Genomic DNA, 9,053 nt, shown 5'->3' on the forward strand with positions numbered 1-9,053 from the left:
GAGTTTTTTCAATTTCGACTGTTTTTACATTTTTTCAATTAATTTGCATATTTTTGGCAATGACAACTTCATTTGAACAAAATCTCATCTACAGCCCATCATCCATGTACACACCAAATATCAAGATGAAATGTGCAGCGGTTTTGGAGTTTTTGATGTTGACGGACAGACATACAGACATACAGACATTTTCCTAGCCTATAAGAATAGCTTCCATTGCCATATATACATATGGCTATGGGAGCTAAAAAATACGGTATACAATAAGTACATGGGCCATGACTCACCTTCACACATGATTTTCCTGTTGTCACACAACCTATTCTATTGACAGATCAAAATGTACCCTCACCCAAATCTCACCACAACCTCAAATAATTACTGTAACAATGCCTTTGTATCTATACAGCTACAATTGGTGCACATATTGCACTTTGTTTGACTTCTACAATACCTTTAGAAACCAAACTCTTCGAAAATTAACAATAACCATTTACTTTCTCTCCCAGATATCACACAAGTAAAATCACCACTAAGTTATGGCCCAGCTTCATTGCATGATGCTGCTATACACCCTCCTTTACTTACTCCACCATCTGCGCAACTGCAATTACCTCCAAGTTATGACGCAGCTTCATTGGAAGATTCTGCTGTACACCACCCCTTACCTACTCTACCATCTTCACTTTATGCTGGTAAGTACAATTACTGAATTTCATTCATTTCCTCGACATAATATATTGTTACTACTTCTTCATGCTTGTAAATCTCTGCTAAATAAAATTCACTTTCAATATCCATGTAACACATGTTACATGCAATCTTTAGGTATATGCACCATTACTCACCTTGACACAAATTCTGCTGTTTCCTACAAACACACCCAAAATACCCCCAACCACATATCTCAATGCAACCTCAAATATATCCATTGTTTTTGTATCTGTAGAGCTACAATTGCTCCACATTTCTGACCTTATTTGACCTGTACAATACCATCACTACACAAACTCTTCACAAATCAAGAATAACCATTTACTATTTCCTCCAGATACCATGCAACTTAATACAGTCACATCTAAGTCATGAGCCACCTTTATGGGATCATGCAGCTACACAGCCCCCTTTATCAACTGCACCAGATACACTTTGTAAGTACAATTACTGTATTTCATAGATTCCCTCATACATTATACCTTGTTGCTACATCTTCATGCTTCAAACCTTCTGCAGACTAAATTAATTTTGTATAACAACACAAGTCATTATATGACAATGTGTTCCTACTTCCACACCCACAACACACTACTACATACACTATACAAAACCATTTCCCTCACTGTGCACCCTTATATACATAATATTACCCACTATTCCCAGTTCTTAGCCCTAACTCTTTGCCCACCACAGATCCACATAGTTGCTACCTAAACACCACAACATATAATAACAAAAAACTACACAATTCAGAGCTTGTCAATTGACATGCCATCAATGAGCTCCAAGATGAAACCATTTATTTTGTAAGGAGTGACCATGTGGTTTGGAGTGTGACTATGTTTACTCAGGTGGGTTAATTGCTATATTGCCCCAAAATCATTTCGTCCCAAAAATTCTCTTCTGATCAGCATGAGAGTGTCAGCATTAGGGTTACAGTCTGAAGGAGACAAACAAGCACTTAGCTTCTCAAATACAATTAAGGGCAGCATATACACAGCAAAAAAAATTCCAGCCCTGTGACAGACCCTGTGCAGGCCCTGATACAACCCTGTAGTACAGGTGCTGTGATGACATGGCTGTATAAAGTGCTGTGACAGGAACTGAAATTTCTGCCTGTCTCATCACTGTATGTACAGGACTTTACACAGTGATGTGAATACAGACCTGTAACAGGGTCTCAATTTTTTCCATTTCACACAATTATGCTAGCGCTTGTATTCATTTTTGTCATCAAAATTGACCCATTTCCCCGAAAATTTACACCCCTGAAATCTTAAAATTTTTCAGACCCAGTATCAGGCCCTGTACAGTCAACACTGACACACCGCTGTTCATACAACACTGTTTCAGTCCTATGGTCACAGGACTGGATACAGTCCAAAATTACATCACTATACACAATCATGTACTTCCAGGCCAGATTCAGACCTGTCCATACATCACTGATATCTGACCAATTTTACAGATCCTGTAACAGAGGTGATTTCTCAGGGTCTGTTACAGGTACTGATCAGACCCTGTTACAGACATGTACTGAAATCTACCTGTGGTTTTTCTTGCTGTATAGTTTCATTTTATATCCCAAGTTTAGCAACTCACATGTCTTGATTTGTCACTTTTTCCTCTATCATAATATCTGTTTCATTTTTACTTACTGCTCCACCTTCAACATCAATTCATTCACCTTCAATAGATGTAAAACAAATGCAGTGAATGCAGTGATTGGAATGGATATCACCCACGTAAATTTTGTCACCCTTTCACCCCTCAACTACGTCTTAAAAATAATGTTTTCATCCCAGAGCTCATTGATGGCACATCAATTGACAAGATCCCACAATTCTTATTCAACTATTTATTCAACTATTTATATTAACAACATACCTAATTACAAATGTGCCAACAACAATAGCCTGTTGAATGTTAAATATACCAGTATGCCCCTGTTACAAACACCTCTCCTACACACTAAGTACACCTTAACCCCTTGACTACCTATGGCGCTGGATATTTCCGGCGCCATTACCATATACCTGAGTGCCGGAAATATCCGCAAAGTTAAATAGGCGTATTTGCTTCGTTTTTGTTGCTAAAAATCCCTAATTTCAGTGCCTGCACGCAGTGCAACTAAGATTGATGTATTCCGATCTGGCCTGAATGTGATTGCGCCCCCGTACGTTCGAATTATGGCCAAAATCGGAAGCAAATGTCGTGACCCATGACCTCGACCCTGAAAGGTCAGGCTGATCACTGAAGCATCGCGCTGATTGTTTACAGTTTTCAGAAGTACGGACGATCGCGAAGATGTTTATGGTTTTTTTTAATGAAATGAAATGTTTATTTATTGAAAACAAATGATTTATATGTAATTATGTTCTATTAACAGCAATATTCGTGAATGAAACTAGAGGAAATACAGTGTTTTACTTAAGCTAGTGAAAATTTTATAGCAGCACATATTTATCAAATATGACTGGTCACATGACTGGTCATGTGTTTGGTCATGTGATATGTTGTTCCCAAAATGTATTTTTACACCAACTGGAATTTGTGATATAGGGGTGGTTTCAACCGGTGTTTGATGTCGTCCATTTCCGTAAACGACAAAAAGTCAAAAACTGCTGAACAGACTGCGTTGATATTTGGTACCGATACATAGACTGGTTCCAAGGTTCCAATTCCGAAAAATGGAGCCAAATGGAGCGCTGGTTAGATAGTTTTGGGAAATTTCTAACCCCCCTTTTTATCTAATTGATTTTAGGGGTCTTTCATATATGTAGTTTTGGAATGTACACCAATCCTGCATTGTGGACTGTTTTATGAAGTTGTTGAACAGAAATGAGGTTTTGATGAATGTTAGAAATATGCAGGATGGCTGATTTGAAGTATAAGAGATTTCTATGGTCTTTTTGGGCATCAAAAGCATTAAAAAAAAACATATTTCATAGTTTAGATTCTCACTTTTGAGATGACCCTAGGCATTTGTTAAGTAAACATCCTTGAGTCAATATACAGACTTTGACATTCCGAGATTAAGTATCCACCAACCTCACATGTCACAGTCTTTCACTGCAATGGTATGGCCCAAACCCATTGTTATCAATTGAGAGTGTGGACCTGTCTACAGGAAATTGGGGTGAACAGTTTAAGACGATGACGTTACAAGTTGTAGGTTAGTTATCAAGGTAGCACCAGCATAGAGTCCTGAGCATCTGTCCATGTGTTCTCACAGCAAATTACAGGGAAAAAAATTATTTGAGAAGTTTCTCTCCTTTAAATAGAAGTATATTACAATTTAAACCTGTCATGGATAGATTGCTCTCAAATGATCTGAAACACAGTTATTGCCCATTAGCAACAAATCTATAGCAAGATTTATGTAAAGTTCATGAACTTACACAAGGTATTAGACAAAAGATGACCATGACTTTGCTACTTTTCAACATTTATTTCATTCAGATTTCCTCAGCTTAGTGTATAATTTTGTAATCTTAATTACTGTCAACTTAGCTTTACTAACTTATTCTAACCTCATTATTCTTACACTAGTGTTATACCTTATAACCACAAAATTTCAAGAGATGCATATATGATTGTCACTTAACAAACAATTTACAAATATGTCTTCTGCTTTTTTCTCCATATACATATACATGTCCCTTTTCTCATAAAAATGGGCTTAAATCGCAATGTGAAAAATAGTCTTTCAGCTGTATGTTGCTCATTGACTTCGTGGTCTGTCTAATTAGTCCCCACGGACACCGTCCGGGGGGACTTATAGGTTTGGTCATGTCCGTGTATGCATGCGTGCGTCCGTATATGCATCCGTCCGTCTGTTCACGCAGGTATCGCAGACATGCCCTGGTCAATTTCTTTCAAACTTTGCACAAGGATAGTACCCTACCCCATACAGATGCACATCGATTTGTTGCACAATGCGATCAAATTGGCCATGTTAGAGGACTTTTTAGTTTACACCACCATAGACTACCATGTATAAGTCAGCTGTCTATAAAATCCCATGTACGGTATAAAGTCAAGTAAAATAAAATTTAGTTTCTCATCATATTCATATTGCAAAAAGGATTTAGTGACACAGTTTTTAGTCCCCATGGATGAAGTCCAGGGCCTTATAGATTGGGACATGTCCCTCCGTTCACGCAGATATATCAAATATTTTGACAAAATCTTCCGTGACCTTTGACCTCAAATATACATATTTGTCCATAACTCAGTACCCAAAAGTGCTACACCCTTCATATATGGTATGATGGGACACCTTATGACGCCACATATTGTACCTCATTAATTATGTGCATATCTAATTTTGAGCGAGCCAATAGAGCTAGGACTGATTTTTGGTATATAGGGATGACTTAGCAATTCAATTTTTTTGACAAAATGTCACATGGCCTCAGTGACATTTGACCTGAAATATACATATTTGTCCATAACTCAGTAACCACAAGTGCTACACCCTTCATATATGGTATGATGGGACACCGCATGATGCCACATATTGTACCTCATTAATTATGAGTAGTTTCACAATGTGCCAGTTGTGATCAAGTGCCATTGGCGCTATTTTTCAAACTTGGCATAAAGGCAGTACACTATGACATACAGATACACATCAATTTACTTTGCAATGCAATCCAATATAGCTGCCACGCAGCCATTTTGTTGCGATTTTTTCATGTCCTTCAACCATAACTTAAAGGTCCTTGAACAGATATTGTAGGTAAACCACTTTGGCATACATATGTATGTCCATTTATTTCATGATACAATTCAGTATGGCCACCAGGCAACCATTTCATTACAAATTTTCATGTCTTTGAACCATCTTTTATTTTCAGACATTGCACCAAAACGCCGCATGATCCAGATCCATGACCCGACGGCACCACCACAAAAACCCACAACCATTACCGCATACGTGCATGATCTTCAAAAGAATAATTACAGAGTCACGGGCCAACTACAAACCAACACAGATTCATATATCAGATTCATCTCCTTCCATGCATACAAACACTGTGACCAACTAAACATAGCAGCAACAAACAAATACCCCATAACAATACACAACATAAAATATCAACCGTGTTTTATGAAAACCACAGAGGATGAAGTCAAATTCCAACAACACACCAGCATAAAAATACTCACCACATGCACCTTCCCCTACACCAACATACCAACAATAATGACAACCATAGACTCAATCTCCATCAAAACTGACTACGAACACATCAATATTGTTGCACAAATCATCGAGCAGGATAACATCCAACATGGTGTCAAAACCACACAAAGAGACCTCGCTCTTAGAAACAACATCATTGCTGACAGCACAGGTGCTATCAGATTGTCAGCTTGGGGCCCATTTGCACAATCTCTCCAATTGCACCAGGCATACACATTCCATAACATTACAGTTCGCTCTTACTTGGATACAAAATACCTATCCATACATAAATATGCCAAAGCTACACCAGCACCCATACCTGCAAATGTTATAACAACATACAGTGACCCCAGTGCTCAGGCAATCATAACAACACCCACATTATGCTCCTTCAACAAAGCACTGCTGTGCCTCAAAAAACAATGCAATAATACTACAACTTACCCCCAACATCTGCCTACTCTAATAAAATGTAGGAAGTGCCATGCATCTCAAACAACCACGGACATGCCCATAGTTTTTACCGGAGGAATAACTGTTAACAAAGACAACAACCCCCTAGAACTCACCTTCAACAAGAACATCCTCACATCATACATACAAACACTGAAACCAGAACAGTACGGACAACCTGCTGGCCCATCACTCACTGTTTTCACTGCAGACGACATCAGTTCTGCTCTCTTGATTGATGCAAGACAATCCATTCACTATCAAATATGACACAAACACACACATCATTACTTCATTTACTCCTCACACACAATAATTTCCCAGCAAATACACAACAAAAAAACAACTTATCACATCTAGCTGTTTTAATCATACTGCTATCTATTAAAATCACATTCACACCTACCAGACATTTTGCTGACATTTTCACGTCTTTCAGCCATAACTCGCAAATCCCTCAACTTAATTTTCCCAACTTTGCACAAACATAGTCCCTACAGATACATTCTTAAACTGACTTACCTATAGGGTCTGGTCCATTCATAAATGTGTCCATTCAATTGCACCCTTTTCTCACACACCAGATATCCATTTCACAGCCATTTTTATAAGGAAATACTTTACCATGAACAATCACTTGTTTACTATGTTCTCATACACTTAAGTTCTTGTCTCTTCCTTACACGGTTTGATAGATTTTCTGACCTTTCAGTTCAAAATTCTTGGTTTTCTCATCATGTATTTACATCTGTTTTTGTTATAAACATATATCTAAACATATAAACATGAATGATTAAAAATTCTTTTTGTTTTGTTGTAAAATTATCATATACAACCTACAACTATGTCATCAACAGTGACTTATTTTAGTATGTCCTCTGAAATTTCTACATTTTTCACAAACTCCTTATGTGCTGCATACTAGATTGGTATATTTCACAAAGTTTTGTCATAAGCATCTTATATGCTTGCTATAAAGTTCTTAAGATGTACGATCGGAAAAAAATATTAGCGTAGCTGCGCAGATTCCACGCAGAAATGTATCAATAGTAACTACGCGTGCATAGTGACGTTCCGAACGGATTTTGCGTTGTTACAGTACAAAATGTCGTCGTCTGCAGGTCAAGGTAAATTTGTATCTCGCGGAGAAAAAGCGCGACGAAAAAATGTTCAGCGTGCCCTCAAAACACGCTGGCAGGTACGAGAATTTGGCGAAGAGATAAAAAATATGCAACATGACCATAGCCTGTACAGTGTAAGTCAGAAGTGTGACGTCCGATTCGCTATTCAAGAGGAGGTGGTAGTGGACAATGAGAAGGACGAGGATTATATTCCCAATGACAGTGTCGCCAGTAGACCTGCTGGAGAATGGAAGAATGGTCGCCGCATTGTTGATTTGAGTGTATTAGCGGAAAATCTTGACACTTGTGTCAGTTGTGGGCTTGCCTTACGATTGTCATCGTGTATTGTGGGGAAACAAGATTCAACGTCCTCGCTCCTGCTCCACGTAGTTCCGGGTGTATTTATTTATTTATTTATTTATTAGCCGTGTTCACAATAATGACATTGGCTCAGAAAGAAAGAGAAGGGGAAGAAAATGTATAACACTGAAAAGTTTTCAGATTCACTTCATTCACATTAGCTCAAAAGTAATTAAACTTTCTGACTGAAAATCTGTAACAATTCATTCATGTATTTTGCAACAACATGAACAATGCAACTGTCAGTACATGACAAAAAGTACTTAAAAAGAGAATCATTGTCAAAGCATTTTAGCTGGTTCTGAATGTTAAAAATCATTTCTAAGTAAATTGTTCGTACAGTGTGTGCTGGTTTACTTGGACATAATAAAATACAATGGATTTCATCACCAACACCAGAATGACAAAGGGTACAAAGTCTAAGATGTCTTGGAATGTTTTTAAAACGACCAATTTCTATTGCAAAAGTATGATCAGAAATTCTTGCCTTTGTCAAAGCAATTCTGTGAAATGGAGACTTAACAAGTGATAAATAATTTTCACATTTAAACATGTTTTTAATACTACAGTATACATTTAATTTGTTATTTTTTGACAAGGCATTTTTCCAGGCTTTAAAGACTTTTTCACAAGTTCGATAACTGTTGAAGGTTTACATTTCTCACAATTCAAAATGCTAGAATTGCACAGTAGAAGAACAGACTCAACAAAATGTAAGAAACACGAGAAACCTTTCTTGTGTAAGCTTTTTTCGAGTTCAAATGCAGTATACAGCAAACTGCCCTTGGACAAATTCTTAAGGCGAACCCAAAATTTAATAACATTCAAAATAACTGATATCAGTAACGGGTAACGCCCAAGTTCACCAAGACAAGCATGGATGCTGGCAGTTTTACTAACACCAAGAATGTGTTTACATGCTTTCATATGAATTGACTCAAATTCACTGACAGGTTTTGCAAAATAATCTGTAAATCTTTCCACACTGACTTTTCTGAATAAGTAAGCACCCCACACCTCAGATCCATAAAGCAACACAGGTTTTACTAATGAATCAAATAAATGTAATTGAACCCCAACTGGTGTTCCATTGAGAGAGTTGAAAGCTTTCATGTAAGCGAACAACGCCCTCGATGCTTTGTTTTCAAAACTGACCTGGCTTTTTTAAAGTTCGCAGATGAAGTAAAAGTAATACCCAAGTAGGTATA

This window comes from Ptychodera flava (assembly GCF_041260155.1).
Source record: "Ptychodera flava strain L36383 chromosome 3 unlocalized genomic scaffold, AS_Pfla_20210202 Scaffold_26__1_contigs__length_13983176_pilon, whole genome shotgun sequence".
Classification (NCBI taxonomy): domain Eukaryota; kingdom Metazoa; phylum Hemichordata; class Enteropneusta; family Ptychoderidae; genus Ptychodera; species Ptychodera flava.